Genomic DNA, 16,969 nt, shown 5'->3' on the forward strand with positions numbered 1-16,969 from the left:
TTTTTTTCTTTTTCCCGGTTCCTGACCATTTTTCCATTTTTCCGTCGTCACACCGCTCCAGAAGTCGTTTTCGTTTTCTGATGAGGTCATCATCATCACTAATGCATCTGGAATTCAGAAGACCTTGTATTTTTCCTAGACGCTAATCCATCCTCTTTTGTTGCTTTCTCGTTTTTTTTTCAATTTTCTAATTGCCTTTCCCTAACTTTCTTTGTATCTTATTGTTACACTAAACGAAAGTTTCCTGAATTGGGAAAGAAAAACTGAAAAACTGAAAAAAACTAATGCTGCGTCCAAAGTAACTTTTTCGCGGAAAATCCGCGCGGAAAAAGTGTCCAAAGTAGCCATTTCTTTTCCGCGTTTTCCTCTGCGCCTTTAAGCTAATCGCGGTGAGACCAGTGCATTTTTTAGGAGGGAAAGTTAAATTTTCAAAATTAAATTTTTTTTTTGAATTCCCTCCAAAAAAGTGAGCTGGTCTCACCGCGATTACCTTAAAGGCGCAGAGGAAAACGCGGAAAAGAAATGGCTACTTTGGACACTTTTTCCGCGCGGATTTTCCGCGAAAAAGTTACTTTGGACGCAGCATAAAGTTTATATGGAATTTCATGGCGTCAAGTGAAGGAAATCTACGCACACCTATACGCTCTCTTAACCAAATTCAAAAATTTTCGTGTGGCTCAGTGGTGTGCAGTTTTGCGCGCCGCTCAACACCACAGGTGAACCGCTGGGGAACACATATGGAACCGCGCGGTGGCGTATGTGCGGCTAAAAAGAATGAGGGTTGGACCCTATATGTGTCTACGTGGATCACCGCGCGGTCGGCCGAAAACGTGGGGAGCATATGGAACGCATATGGATAGCATAATCAGCATTAATTCTACCAATCACATTTGGTTGATTATTCTGTATGAAACACTAGAAAGGCCTAATTCATTGTTGTGATTGTTATATAATGCTATCATGTTGTTTCACTTTTCTTTTTTCCAACTTGTTCACTTCCCATTTCTCGGACTTGTATATTTTTTTCCATTTTTCTCGAAGTTCTTTCCTTTTTTAAACAGATAATGGCAATACTTTAAAAAAATTGAAAATCACACACGATTTCCTATAAAAATCATATGTTAGCTTGGTGATTATAACACAATCATTGATTCTCAAGCTTTTCTTTGAACTCTGAAAGAAAATGATACCCGTCGAAGAAATTCGAAGTCCGGCATTTTGACTTTACTTCGGTATGACAAATACTTACCTTCTTACCTTTAAATCCACCTGAAAAATATGATTTCTTATCATACCGAAGTGAAGCGGAACATCAGACCCGAACTTCTCAACAAAAACTTAAAATTCTAGTTTCTTGAGAAAATAACAAGTTTTGTATTGAAAAAATAAGTTTCCGCAAGTTTGAATAGATTTCTTTTTATTTTTGAAGTTTGCCATTATCTGTTTTGTGCAAAAAGAATGAAGAAAATAGGTGAAAAACTTCGAGAAACGGAGAAAATGGGCCCGGACTAATAGAAAAAAATGTCGCGTCGATTTACGGTAAACAACACGCCCACGTGTAATTCCGGAGTGTCGTTGCGGCGGCCGGCCGCCACCCTCAAATATGGACCATACATGGAACGTATATGGGAGCATTATGGGTGCACGCGCTGCCAGTACACAGAAAAGACGACCGCACATATGCGGCACACGCGCGATCCACTTTTCATTTATGGACACATATAGGGCGCTATTCTGGCACCTTCACATATAGGATTCCCAGCGGTTCACCTGTGACATCCCAGGTTCGGTTTTGCCCCCGGGCCAAATCTTCTTTTTCTTTTTTTTGTCAAAATATCCGAAATTTTCTCTCGGTTTCGACAGAAAAGGAGAGAAGAATTTTGAGCAATCATCGTTTTCTCACTGAATTCCTCCCGGGGGACCGTTTCGGGGTGTATGTAGAGCACATGATGCCTTCAATAAAAGTTTGGAGGGAAGGGACCTCCTGGTACTCACACACTCGCCCGGGACACTTTTTTTGTCTTCGATTCACAGCTTTTGTTTTTTGTTGCTGTTGTTACACTTGATTCTTACACACAAACGTTTTGACACTTTTCACATTCCCTTTCACATTTTTTCTTCTTTTTTTGTTTCCGGGTTCGGGCGGATAAGGGTTCGCTCAGTGTGGCGCGTTTTCATATTTTCAGCTTTTTAACCAGTTTTCTTATGGTAGTCTTCTGAAAAAAGCAACTTTACCATAAAGTCTTACATGGAGAAATTTTTTTTCATGAAATCTATTTTTTTCGAAAGTCAACGTTGAGCGGGCCTTTCAAGCTCCTACACAGTCGTGTTACCTCAAATTTAAACTTTTTGAAAAGCCCATTTCAACGGCTACAATTGTGTAGTTAACAAGGTTTTGGTACAAGTCTTCCTTAAAGAGATAACTGTGATGGAATCTTGGCTACCGAAAATTCTTATTTTGGTCATTTCAAGGATCCATATCTCATTAGTGATGGCTCGTACAAAAAAGTGGTCCACTGCAAAAATTAAGATCTAGGTTCAATCTACACAATGGCATAAAATTTCACACGGTACGACCACTTTACGCAGCATTACGGGTCTTCAAAGTTTGAGTATTGTAAATGACAAGTTCAGTTGCTACACTGACCAAAAATTGTCAGTGTAACATTTACCAATGAAGCAAATTGACCAAATTATCAATTTCTGACCTAATACTCCAAGAGGACTAGGTTACCAAATCCGAAAAATTTTTTCCCTCAGAATTGCCCACAAAAAAAATTCAAGGAAATTTCAATAACCAAAAATTTGTGTAAAATTTTGTCAGTGGAGCGCATTTTCAAAGTTTCAAAATTCCGTAAGATATCCAAATTGTACCTGCTGGCCTAGAAACTCAAACCTCTAGAAACCTAGTCCCCCGTCGTTTTCTGATCACATATGAAACCCACCCTTAGTAATCTCGTTGTCCTTTTTCCTTCCTCAAATTGGCCCCGAACATTTCTCAGTGGTGCCCTTTTTCAGTAGGAGGAGAAGAAGGGAATTTCTGCGTCACAAAGTTGTCGTCTTCCTTTTCCTTCCCCCGATTATTATGTTATATATTTTCGGGTTAGCAGGCAGACCGCTTTTCTTCTCCCCCGAGCTGACAAGGTACATTTTTTCTTCTCGGCTGTCCTGTCAATAAAACTTTTGGCTAGTCCTCCAGTCCACCCTGTTATATTTTCAGCACTATTATCTAAGCCCCGCCCCTTTTGATGTTTTCTGAGGTGTCAAAAACATGTGTCGTCGTCGTGTTTAAATGAGCACCATTTTTGCGTTCAAAGGCCAGACTGATTTGTTCAAAAGGCTGACCGGAAATGGCTTCTATTTTATCTATTTTAGAAAATCTGGGGATGTGTCTGGTGAGATAAGGAGGAGGAGGTCAAAATGTTTGGTTGGTCAGCTTCAGTTTATCAACTTTTGGTACAAACTGATTCTAGAGAGTTATCGACGAAATTTGAATTTCGTTCGAATTTTGGTCAGTGTAAAACTTTTCTTACACTGACGAGAAGTTACAGTGACCAACTTTTTTTTGGCTGAAACTCACAGAGTGTCTAAATTAAGCAAGCGGCAAGATTTGCAACAGAGAACTTTCCGGTGAAAACTTCTACTGAATATTTTTGGACCGAAAAATAAAGAATAAGCTCGCAATTTTTGGTCACTGTAACATTTCTACCCTAAAAAACATCATTTTTTAGCAACTATCTGAAAAAAGTACAAACCTGCATCCCTGCTTTCGTAGTTAACTACTTCTTGACATGCTCCTCCTGACAGTCGATCAGATAACCTATTCCAGCGATCTCATCCATATTTGATTTCAGCAACCTATGTATGTGTATCTGTCTAAAAAGGGACTGTACTGAACAATGCTCAACTACCAATACGGTTTGCACTAATTAAAACCTGTTGTTGTTGAAAAATGGCACTTTGAATGACAAGTTGAACGTGATGATAAGAAGATTATCACACGTTTGGTGTGTTGACCGTGGACCGGTTGTCTGGGCGGTTCATTTTAAGTTTCTCTTCTAGACGTGGATTTTTAGATCAGCTGGAAAAAGCTTATATTTCAATCCAATTACCAATCCGTTTTTTCTTCTTTCCCCCGCCTGTCTCCTGCAAACCAGTGTAATAATAACATTTCAAACTTTGAACCCTTACAAATAGCTACATAACTGTCATAGCCAGGATTTCCGCCCGACTAATTGTTGGTCTCGGTTTTTAGTCGATCGTGTCTAAGCTACCGTAACCCTGTGGTATAAAATTGGGCTCTGGGTACATATGGATACTCATAAAGCCGTGGACTAGTTTTCTTGGTTTTGGTTTTCTAGGTCATCCCAGCTATTAAACTTGGTCAGTGTAACATTTCTGACATTTTCATAAAAATGGATTTATTTGTCAGTGTAAGTTACACTGACAATTATTTTCTTCAGTACTTCCACTTGCTAGAACTATCCAGGGAGAGCTCGTACAAAAAAGTTGTCAACTACAAAAATGAAGATCTACATATGATCTACAACATTTTCGCGTCTTCATGACGCATATTTCACTACTTTCATAGATCTCGAATTTGGTGATCCCTTATAGTTAAGACACCTGTCTGTCCGGAAAATTCCGGAAATTCAAATCACCGATTTTCTTCTACCATGTGCATATTTGGATTATCAGCAAAATATACACGTACATACATTTCATGATTTTCAAAAAGTTCAAATTTTTTCGTAAAAATTTCGTAATCCTCCAATTTCCGGTTATTCGAAAATGTTGCGGAAATTGGTTTTTTCTGTTTTTAGATTAACTTTTTTAAACACATTTTTTAAAAGGATTTTGAATTTTTGAGTCTAGTGTTAGTCATTTTTAGCTTCACTGCCTCCAATCGAATGAAAAATTAAATAAAAAAATTTGCAGTCTTTCTGCAAATCATAAGAAAAATATGATTTATTTAGTGTTTTTTTCCGCTTGTCTTGATTTAATTTTTTCCGCTCCCTAGTATTGAGTCTGGCGCACCTTTCACTGACGTCCAGACATTGTACTTGCTTACCCGCGAATACAATTTTATTTGTTTTTCTTGGAAAATTTGTTTGCACTACTTTTTTTTTGGAGTTTTTGTCTGGAATTGAATTGAGTCTAGTCGAACACAATGACCTAGAACTGTCAAATTATATAAAAATGATATTGGTTGTGTAGATTATAAATAGATTTCCATTTTTGTAGTTGACAACTTTTTTTGGTATAGATCGATCCTGAAGAGTTACAAAACTTTGAAAACTTGAGAAAATGTTTTGCCAGTGTAACATTTTTTACATCGACCAAAAAAGGATCCGAGAAGTTTTAAACTTGTTTTATCTCACCTACAAGTAGTTCTTGAAATTGAGCAATATGCAACAGTAGTTTCAATAAAAATTGTTGAAAAATTAGTTTTCGTCACTTTTTTTTCAGAAAGAAGTTCAAAAAAGTTCAAAAAATTGAGAAAAAAATTGAAAATTCAACTTTGGCGCCAATTACCCAGGCCTTAATTTTGGTGCCATGACCCGGCCCGGAGCGGGGCTAGACAAGTATGAATTTTTCAGTTATTATTTTCACGTTTACTCTTGAAAAGACATGGTTTCGAAATGTCTGGTTGCATAATGTCCCAGTTACCAAATGTCGCATCTTCGAAACATGGCGAAATTTATTTTTGTCACTGTAAGTTTTGTCAGTGTAACTTCTGTTTTTTTCACAGCTATCTACTAAGGCCCTGTGCAAACATTTTGAGATCTCCAACCTCAAAATTGGCCAATCTAATTTAATTCGAAAACCAAAATTTTCAAGTTTTTTCCAACATTTACTCCTTATATACTATTTTTTTCCCCTCTCCCCTAATTTCCCCCCGCATCGTTCATCAATTCCATCCATTCACTAACTCCGCGTGCTCATCTCAACGCAACGTGTGTGCTCCTCTCCTCCTCCTATTCACCACACCATCCCATTTCTGATCGTTCGCGGGAAGAGAGAAGGGGCCTTCCATTTCTAATCCGAATTTCCCCTTCTCTCCTTTTTGGTATCCTTCTTCTCTATATCATCTGAAGGGAGCCCTCATTCCCCATTTACGTATTATGACTAATTCACTTGAGCTCCTCCACTCCTTTTCGCTTATTTCGTTGATGTGTTTATTTTTTTGTTATTTTGGCAAAGTCAGCACAGTGTGACAAATATTTGAGCTTTTGAACCTTTCAGATTTGACATTTAGACGAATAAAAGTCATCGCATGAATAATTAGATTTTTATGGAATGAACACTTTTGTTTACGGGTTGAGTGTGTTTATTTTTGGAAGATGTACATAGCTTGGCGTGCCGTTAGAGCGTTTTTGTGGGATTATTCGAGTCATGTTTCAGTGACAAAGTTACAGTGACAAAGTTACAGTGACAAAGTTACAATGACCAAAAAGTTACAGTGACCAATTTACAGTGACAAAGTTACAGTGACAAAAGTTACAGTGACAAAAGTTACAGTGACCAAAATTAGTTTTATCACATTTTGTGAAATCTTGTCTCAATTCTTTAATTCCGAATCACGCTCATTACCTATTTCTATTTTTGACACCGAACACCTTCTACTCGATCCACCCACATGCTCAAAATATGACTACGGTTGGGCTCATCATGACATCTCGACTATTTTTCTATTTTTACGTTGATCCCTGACTAAAAACTTTTCGTCGTGAAAAAGTTGTCGCCCCCATAAACACACAACCAACAAATATGTAATTCCTAATGAGATAAGAAGGCGAAATGAGGTGTGGCGCCTGCTCAGAGCGACTCGACGGACGAAGTTTTTTGATTCGGTGTGGGAACTTTTCTTCAATTTTCACTCGAAGGCTTATTCATCTTTTTGGTTTCTGGAGTTTTTCTTAGTTTTTCATAGGTTTTGAGGTTTTGTGCCGCTACGCTGCGCAAAATTTTTTATCTTACTGAATGTGTTCTGAGAATTGTGAAACGTCTTTTAAGACTCCGTTGATCCGTGTGTGCCGAAAAAGTTCAAGAAACCAAAATTCACAAACTTTTTGTAGGAGGTTACAGTGACCAGTTACAATGACCAAATTTCCCTAACTTTTAAAATCTCCTCCCTATTTTCAGACACCCCCCCCCCCCCCCCCCCTCAACGTCATACACACTCCACCCTCTCTAAGTATCCAGATATAGCAGCTCTCTACTTTGACTCCTTCTTCCAATTTCCGTCCGCTGCTCTTTGTTCTTTTTTATCTGATCATACTTTTGCTTGAAATATTTCATATCCCATGAGAGACATGATTCACAGCATAACTCCCACCAATAATCACTTTAGCAGCAAAGTTCTCACGGACTCACTGATCTGGGTTGCCAAAGATTTTGTGTTTTTTTTTGAGTCAGTGGGAACGGGGACGTTTTTTTTTTAGATCTTTGTTAAGGTATAAGTTTTTAGTAAGGAGGAAATGAATAATTACTGTGTCAGTGTAAATTTTTGTCAGTGTAACTTTTTTACACTGACAAAAACCAGAAACTCATTTTTCTAGGTTCCAAGCGTTTGGAAACCAGACATTTGGCAACAATGACGTTTAGACACCAGAAATTTCGAAACCAAAATTATATACAAAATACCTGATTGTCCAAAGCAAAATTTTTTCACGATCGGTTTCGAATTGTTATGGTTTTGAAAAAAATTGCTAAATGTTTCGGTTTTCAATTATCTGGTTTCCAAACGTCCTGGAGCCTAGAACTGATTTTTTAAGCTAGTTGGAAAACACTGTTGCCGTGATATGTGAATTAGTCGCTTTTCATTTTTGCTCTCATTTAAATGCTAGGTACATAACTCTTCGCAAGTCACCACTAAAAAATTGGCTCCGGGACATTTCGCCGCTTTTTAGAAATAATATACCACTAGTACGCGTTGATTATGCTAATTGAGGTAATATGTTTTTTCCTATAAGCTTTGGAAATTTCCCCATATTTGGTGGCGAAACGTCCCGGAGTCAAAAAATCCAAAATCGCAGTTCCACTTCCCGAATGAAATCACTCTCTGCGAGATCGTTCGAACTTTTCCCACTTACCTTATAATTATCCATGGCTAATAGCTCCGCTTTAAGAAAAATATGATCTTTCCATATCTGACAAATTGCTATCTTGCGTGCCCTTACTTAGGTGTAGGTGTCTAGTTGTATAAGCCCCTCTAAGGCCTCCGAGACAGATGGTGTTGCTTTCCTCGAGAAATCTTTACTAATAATATTCAACAGATCCGTGTGTCCGTTTATTTGTCGCTGATCATAACTCCCTCCGTAGTGGACCGATTTTTGTGAAACCTACACAGATAGAGTGGAAATTTCCCTTAGATGATGCCCAAACTTTTCTTTTTTCAAAAATTTCAAATTTGACGTCTTCTGGAGACGATGTCGATTTCAACAGTAGAAAGCGGTCAGAAAAGGTGTGTCCCGACAGGGTGGTAGAAACTCAAAACTACTGACTCGGTGTTTCTTGACTGCATTCTCGAGAGCGCCGCGGCCGCGCGTATTTGGAGTAGCGGTCTACGCAGATGATTCTCACCCATGGGGTAGAGAGTTCGTTCCCGCCAGGTCCGAAAAGTTTTTTGGTTTTTTGTTTTGATAAGACCATAGACAGTCAGTATATGAAAGTTGTAATTATGGTCGAGATTTTAGAACAAAAGGGTGGAGTAGCTATCTTTCTGTTGACTCTGTACACACCGCTACAATTCTGTCAGAAGGGATGATTGAGGTCCAGCTTTGACGGTGTTTCAAAATTCACAATCCTACAAACACCGAGTCAGAAACTGATAGTAGTTAACAATAAACCTTTCGTCCGAATCTGTTTAAAAACTCAAAATGTTTTTCTTTGTTTTTTTAGTTAGTTAGTTTTTATTCGAGATGATGAACCAAAAGCCACTAACACAATCACAATAGAAAAAATAAAAGAAAACGATCAGGAACTTAGTAGGTAGACATGTTAAGAGTGAGATATTTAGGGGAATCAAGAAGTTTTGTTTTCTTTAAGAACTTTGAGAATTTTTGTGAAGCACTCAGGTACGAATGAAAAGGATTGAAATCGAAATAGACTAAATAAGGAGCTTCTTTAACTTTTGAACTTAGAGATATGTGAAATAGTTTTAGTTTCGAAGTATTCCAGAGAAGAGAGGCGGCATCGCCGCCGAACAGTGAAATATTCAGAAAGCAGAACGTTTTGGAGCAAATTAAACTAAGAGAAGATTTCCGTGTATATGAAAAAAAATCTTTAAAGAATTTGGGGAAGGGAGGCGGCATCGCCGCCGAACAGTGAAATATTCAGAAAGCAGAACGTTTTGGAGCAAATTAAACTAAGAGAAGATTTCCGTGTATATGAAAAAAAAATCTTTAAAGAATTGGGGGGAGGGAGGCGGCATCGCCGCCGAACAGTGAAATATTCAGAAAGCAGAACGTTTTGGAGCAAATTAAACTAAGAGAAGATTTCCGTGTATATGAAAAAAAAATCTTTAAAGAATTGGGGGGAGGGAGGCGGCATCGCCGCCGATAAGTCAAAAACTTCAAAAGAATACTTTAAACGCATCTTTTGAAGATGTGAAAAGGAAATTCTCTTTTGGTAAATGGTTTCTCAGTCAGGCAAAGAAAACATTCCCTGTATTTAGTACAGTTAATTCCGAGACCCGTGATTTCTGAATGAGGAAATTTGTCGTAGCTCGGTTACCTTCAAAAAAGAAGCAAATTCTAGAATAAGGATTTGTTTATATTTGGCCTTAGTTTGCCATATTTGCCATATTCAGAGGAGGGTGGCGGCATCGCCGCCGATCAATCAAAAGTTGAAACGTTATATTTAGAGGATCACCTGCCTATTGATGAGAGGGAAAATAGAGATAATTTGTCGAAAGCTCATCAGAAAAGTAGGAGTGTTTAAATTGTTCTCTCTGTAACGGGTTGCTCAGCTTATAAAAACTACCAACAATCGAAGAAAAGTTATAGGACCAGAAGAAAAAGAGAATTCTGATACCCCGATTGTTTGAACCATGTGAGAAGCGCCGCAGGCGCTGTAACACCTAGAAGGGTGGCGTTGAGAAGGAGGTTCAGTCGCCGTTAGGCGACGTGAACCGACTGGTATAAAATAAATATGAGATATTTAATTTGTGGTTGAATAGTGAGTATGTGGTGTGATATTAGATCAGATAGAATAGACGCGCGCGTCACCAAATTGTTTTTGTGTTCTGTTGTTCCACCCACTAACTATGCAGTAAGTGACTTAAAAAAAGGTGTTGAATTTTATCAGAATTTTATCGTTTTTCCTCCTGAACAAGATCTTAGTTATAGTCATAACAGAAAATCAGATCATTTCTCGTTTTTCCAGTAAACATATTTTTCAGTATCCGGATAATCTATATGACTCCACACTTCCAGCGTTTACAATACAATTCCGTTGGTGAACATTGGTTAGAATTTTTGAAATGAGTTTGTAGCTATGATTCTGTCTACATGTTTGATATCGGCTCAAAATTTATCAAAGTTTTTAATTTTGACGCCTCGAACAAAAAACTTGAAAATTAAGGTCTGAAAGTTTTTGTCACTGTAAGATTCTTTTACGCTGACCAAAATTTTACATACACTGACAAATCTGTCTGCGGATGCTTCGTTCCAAAAACTTGTCAACTACAAAAATATAGATCTGAATTAAAACTACAGCATCATGCAAAAATTTGTACAAAAAATAACAAAGTAGCACCGTGACACGCTGTTAAAGTACTCGGTGTACAAAATCCGGAAGATCTTTGTTTATACCTCCTAATGATATCACGTCTTGTTTTACTCATTCAAAAATTATTTCGTTCTACAAGTCTAGATCACTACTTTTGTAGTTTACAATTTTTCGTATGACCGAGCTATCATTCTCAAATTTGGTCATTGTAAAATTTTGGTCACTGTAACTTTTGGTCACTGTAACTTTTTCGTCAGTGTATGTAAAATTTTTGCCAGTGTAAAAAATTTTAAAAAACTTTTAGATCCTAATTTTTCTCAGAACCTTACCACTGTCTCCCTTGAACTTCTGAATCCCTACCCCACGCCTCCGGACCTCAAAACTCTCTCACAATCCGATTTCTGATCACCAACCAACATTTTGCACGTCTTCTGACCTCCAGAAGCCATCCCATCTTTTCACTTTCAATCAAAGCGAAAAATTAGCTATTCCATTAGACATTCTTACCTCCATACTCTTCTGTGACTCACATCATTTTGACTCTCTCTCTCTCTCTCTGCTGAAATTCACAGAGATACAACAAATTATCTCAACTTTCAGACTCTTCCTTCGTGTTTTTTTGTTTCCCCCTTTTACTCGGGGTGGGCTCGTTTTCCTCTTCCTGTGAATAAAGAAACAAAAGGGGACACTGAGAAAATTTGATATTTTTGCTTACGCACAAGTCATTTGAGGGGAAGGAGGTCCTATTCTTTGTCTTTTCATCCCTTATTTCAAAGACCACTTGCAAGTTTTTCGAGACCAGATGTGTACATGTATACATCTCCAATTTTTTAGCAAGAGCCATTATATCTTTTGTAAAAAAAATCTGGAAGAAATTCCGGAAGAAATTGGTGGTTTTTGGGCAATAACCTGTGGCCTCTAGATTTTTTTCCTGAAAATCTGAGATTCTGAAATTCCACAAAAAAAGCATATTGACCTTGCCTTCTCGAATTCCAGAATTCTCGGAATCGGTCTAAATATTCTTAGAGACCTGTATTTCTGGTAAGAAATCTTCTGGGTTCCTGGAAGATAATTATTGGTGTTTGGTGGTCGTCCTTATAAGCCGGTTAGCAAAAAACTTACAATGACAAATTATAATAATTAAAACTTTTTAGCAGATTTTCGAATTGGACCTGGTCACTGTAACCATGTTGGTCACTGTACCCATTTTTGTCAGTATAACCATTTTGGACAGTGTAACCATTTTTGTCATTGTAACCATTTTGGTTATTGCAACCAAGTTTCCAACTACAAATGTGTACCCTAACACTTGCTCCATACGGCGGCCCAATTTTTAAAATTTTTTTTATTAAAGTTACACTGACAAAATTTTATTCAGACAACTTTATCCATACAACCCTTGCCTAAAACATACTCACTACTACTGTCCATCAATAATTTTTGCACCCAATTTTTCATCATCATCCTCATCCCCTCCTTTTGTCTCCGACCCTATTTTATGCATGACCACCCTTCCATCTCTTTTTAGGAAAAAGTGAGGGCACATCAATTTTTGACACACATTCATTCACGAAAAAAAATGAAATGAGGAATTAACAAGAGAAAAAAAAGAAATGTGTTTTCCTTCATCTTTTCTACTTTCCGGTTTTATCCGGAAATTAGAGAGAAATATCTCATCCACCCACCCCATTTCGAATTTTTTCTCTTTTTTCTATTCATTCAAATCATTCGATCCGGTCTGGAAGAAAAAAGAAAATGTGGCATCATACATAATTTCATGTTTTTTTCCGTGTGAAAGGAGGAGGTCAAAGTTTATGTGGCCTAGGAAATTTTAGGTCACCGTTCTTTGCTCATTTTGGAATGTGGGAGGGTGTTTACGGATCTGAATCCGGATATCACCTATTGAGGGGGTACGTCTAGGTGTGATGTCAGGGGAAGTGTTCAGAAGAAGTGTGTTTTGAGATTTTTGTAGTTGGATACTTTTTTGTGCAACTGGTGTGAAAAAAGATACAGTGACCAAAATGGTTACAATGACACAAATGGCTACAGTGACCAAAATGGTTACAGTGACAAAATTATGGGACATTAATTTTTTCTACATTTTTGTGTTTTTTTGTACTCCACTTTTGTATTTTCCAGTTTGCCAGTATCAAAGCTCCAAAATAACTTTTCCACACTGACCAAAAAGTTCCTTATTGAAAAGTGCTCCCACTGCCGTTCCGTTCTCAACAAAAACATTGTGTGTTTATCACAACTTGTCCGATTTCTTAGGTATACATAAAGCAGTAGGTGGCAGTGGCGGGGCTCGGCGAGCACAACTTGAAAAGCACTTGAAAAGCGAGGGGAGGGGCGGGGACTGGTCATGTGGGGCACAACTCTAGAAATCTTATCTCTTTTTACGTTGCGTGATGATGTACTTCTTCTTCTGTCATTTTACGAATATGTACTAGAGACTTACGTGTAGGTCAAAAAAGAAATCTTCGAAATGATCTTTGAGGTCTCAAACATTTTTTACATTTTTTAGTAACTAACGCAAATTTTTTAGTTTTCTTTTTGCTGAAATCCGAATACATGTAGGTAGATGAATTATTCTGAGATTTTTGATCCGTTATTTAGTAGTTCGTGAGCCATCAAAACAGATGCATTTTACAAACATTTTTTGACTTGAATATTTTTTCAGTCAGGTGTTTGTGTGTGAATTTTGAAATTTTCGAATCTGAATTTTCGAATTTCAAGGTTGTTTTTGAGCTGAACAGACATGCAATATGTAGGTACTTGGCCTAGAAAACACAATGATAGCTGTTATTACACTTTTTCTCCCGGAAATCAGATCAAACTACATCATACTCTATCTGTTATCCCATCTTTTTCTCAAATTTTTGACTTGTAGTCACTTACACTGATCATCTACACTGACAAAAATGAGTCAGTACCTTTTTCCCGTAAATCCGTTCATAACACGAATAAAATGAATAAAATGTCTGGCCGAAAAAAGAAAAACTTGAAGAAATGCAAATATTTTTGCTTATTCTGGACAATTCACTTACCATATATTTTAGTCATTTCGTGAAGAAAGGTTCCCTGTTATTTTCCGCTTCTCAGATGTTCTTTGGCCCTGAAATTTCAGCAAGTGTTAAACCATCGACCATAACTTTTCAAAAATGTCTTATTTTTTCAAATCTAAATTCCATTTTTTCACATTTTCAGTTCTTTGTTACAGACTTTTCGAGAACTTTCGTTATGTCACCACAATAAATAATCAAATTGTCACCTGTCTGATGGGGCGATATACGTGATTCGTGGGAACGGTAAACGTTTTGTTCTGTGTTTTGTGATCGTGGGGGCGGTGGGCTAGGAATACTAAATATGAAAATTGGTTTATCCGTTTTCTTTAAATTTGGAGTAGTTTTTAAAATTAATATTTAAAATGTTTTGGTCAGTGTAACTTTTTTGGTCACTGTAGCTTTTTGGTCATTGTAACCATTTTGGTCATTGTAACCATTTTCCTCACTGTAAATTTTTAGCCACTGTAACTTTTTTCATACCATCTGCACAAAAAAGTTTCAAACTACAAAAGTGTAACCTAAGACGCTCCATACGGCGGCTTTTTTGGTCATTGTAACTTTTTTGGTCATTGTAACTTTTTTGGTCATTGTAACTTTTTGAAAATCAGGATCCCTAGTTTACGAGTTTATTCCGGAGTTGAATTGAATTTAAAGTTCATCATTAATCATGGCCTCAGAGTAGTAAATACGGAAATTTTTGGTCACTGTAAAAATTTTGGTCAGCGTAACTTTTTTAAATGTCACGAGTCTTTTATTCCGAGGTAATAACTTGAAATGGCTCAAAACAGAAATAGGGCAAAAAATAAAAATTAATAATAACACTGACTAAATTTCCAGATTGACCTATAACTGTTTCAACTCAGAATCCTATCGTGGCCTTGAAACCGCATACTAAAAAAGTTAGGCCATCACCCAGAGGCGATGTTTGTCGCTGAGGCGATAGCGGCACAAGGCATCGATGCTATCACTGTGTAATTTATAATGGTAAAATGAGGCGAAAAACTCAGAGAGAAATGTTACAGTGACAAAGTTACAATGACAAAGTTACAATGACAAAGTTACAGTGACACTACAAATTCCAAATCTGACAACCATGACCCATTATATAAGTTATATACCAAAAAATCTTCCACACTGACCATGACGTTCTTCCCCCCTCCCCAAACTAATTTCCGATGCTTTCCAAGTATTTCCTTTGCCAAAATTGTGTTCTCAAGAGTTCCTTTCATCTTTTTTCTTAAAGAAGATGCTCTTGAAGTGAACCTTGATTCCCACTCTCTCTCTCTGCTTCTGTTTCTTCTTCTTTTTCTTCTCCAATCAAAAAGTCGAAAATTGGGAAAAGAGAGACGCAGGGATTATATTCGACAGTTGCTCTTTTTCTCCTTCAGGCCCATCGGGTCCTCCTGAAAAATTGAAAATCCGCGGTGAGAAAGAAATGAGAGAGAAAGCGTGTTTCATGATGTTTTGTGTATGCATTTTGTCTTTTTTTCCTCCTGTTTGTCTTTATCACTTTTTATTTTTATTCGAGAGCGGTTTTTGTCATCAGATTTCACTAATCGTTGAGTGTCTAAATACACTTTTTTTGCTAAAAACTCAAAATTGCCGTTAGATTTCCAAAAAGCTGAAGACGTGAGGATTCTGAATCCGGTTTCAAATTTATTATAGCAAGAAAATGCTGGAGATTCAGAACCCGCATAACGAGCAGCTGGACATTTTTGGTCACTGTAAAAATTTTGGTCATTGTAAAAATTATGGTCAGTGTAACTTTTTCCAGCGTTCCAGCCATGTAGTTTTCTATGCCAACACATTTTTTGCCTTATGTAGCAAACGCGCCCCATCGACAACTAAATGTTTAGTTTACAGCGAATTTGCATAACAGGTATGCAAACGTGCTCTATTGACAAATTTTGCCAAGTTTCAATTCTTCTTGATTTTCCCTCACCCCACAACTATTTTTTTGTCATATATTATTTTAATCCCTTAGATTCAAAAATAGCCTTCTGACCTATCTTTGTACAAATTCCCCTCAAAAATCATTCCATCAATTTGTACTTATGACGTTCAAAAATGTATTAAAAGTAGTCGAAACGCGTCAAAAATTAGATTCACGAGGAAAGGAAAGTGACCAGTTAATAAGGGCTTAACTCATAATCTGCTAGGGATTCCAGACTTTTCTATGGCTATTTTTTCGTGAAAAATGTAATGCGCAATGTTTTCGGCTATAAATGGGTGTACTCTGATAAGGTTATTTTGCTATATATAAGCGTGAGAACATAACAATTTTTGAGAATTTTTTTGTCAATGTAAGTGCTTTTTTAACGTGAGTCAGGGCTCTAGTAGGTTGTCTAAGCTGACAGACAGGATTTTGAATCCTGGCAAACTTAAGATTGTGTTTATAAGCAGTGTGACAGGAGTAGGAATCATTTTAACTTGTTTTTGAAATTCTGCATTTTATTTTGAATTTTTAGTAGTTGGTTGCTTGCTTAGTTATAGATGATGGTCTAAATTTGGTAGGTGTAAAAATTGTCAATGTATTTTTTTTCATAATTTTGAGCCTTCTTTCCCAATTTTTTTTCAGTTTTTCTTACACTGACAAAATTTTGCACTGACAAAAATGGAACTTATTTTTGTATACTTGTCAAGGCCCGGGTACTTGGCGCCAAAGTTCAAAATTCAAAATTTTGAATTTTTTCGCAAAAAACTCAAATTTTCGACTATCATTCAGAATTAGAAAAAACTCCGTGAAGTCATCAAAAAAGTTCAACTTTCGATGAAAACAATTAAAAAAAATTGGTTCAGTTTTTGAAGCCGGTCCTTCGGGTCTTGACAAGTATGATTTTTAAAAAATAATTTTGTGCCTTCCTTCCCAATTTTTTAAAAATGTTATAATGTCAGCCAAAATCTTATAATTGTCTTCCAGAATTATTTCAGTTTTTCTTTTTTTACACTGACCAAATTTTACACTGACAAAAATGGACCAGGTGATATCACGACCTAACTTACCTGAATTCCTCACAACCCTCCCTTTTATTCTCGAATTTCACTAGACACTTACACTTTTTATCCCCGTCCTTACCTCTCCCTCCTTCTAACTCTTTTTTGCTCCCCCCCCCCCTTTCTATCCCCTTCTCCAACGATCTTCTTCATGACAAGAACCTCAAAGATTATCT

Source organism: Caenorhabditis remanei, chromosome V (assembly GCF_010183535.1).
Source record: "Caenorhabditis remanei strain PX506 chromosome V, whole genome shotgun sequence".
In the NCBI taxonomy this organism is placed as follows: Eukaryota; Metazoa; Nematoda; class Chromadorea; order Rhabditida; family Rhabditidae; genus Caenorhabditis; species Caenorhabditis remanei.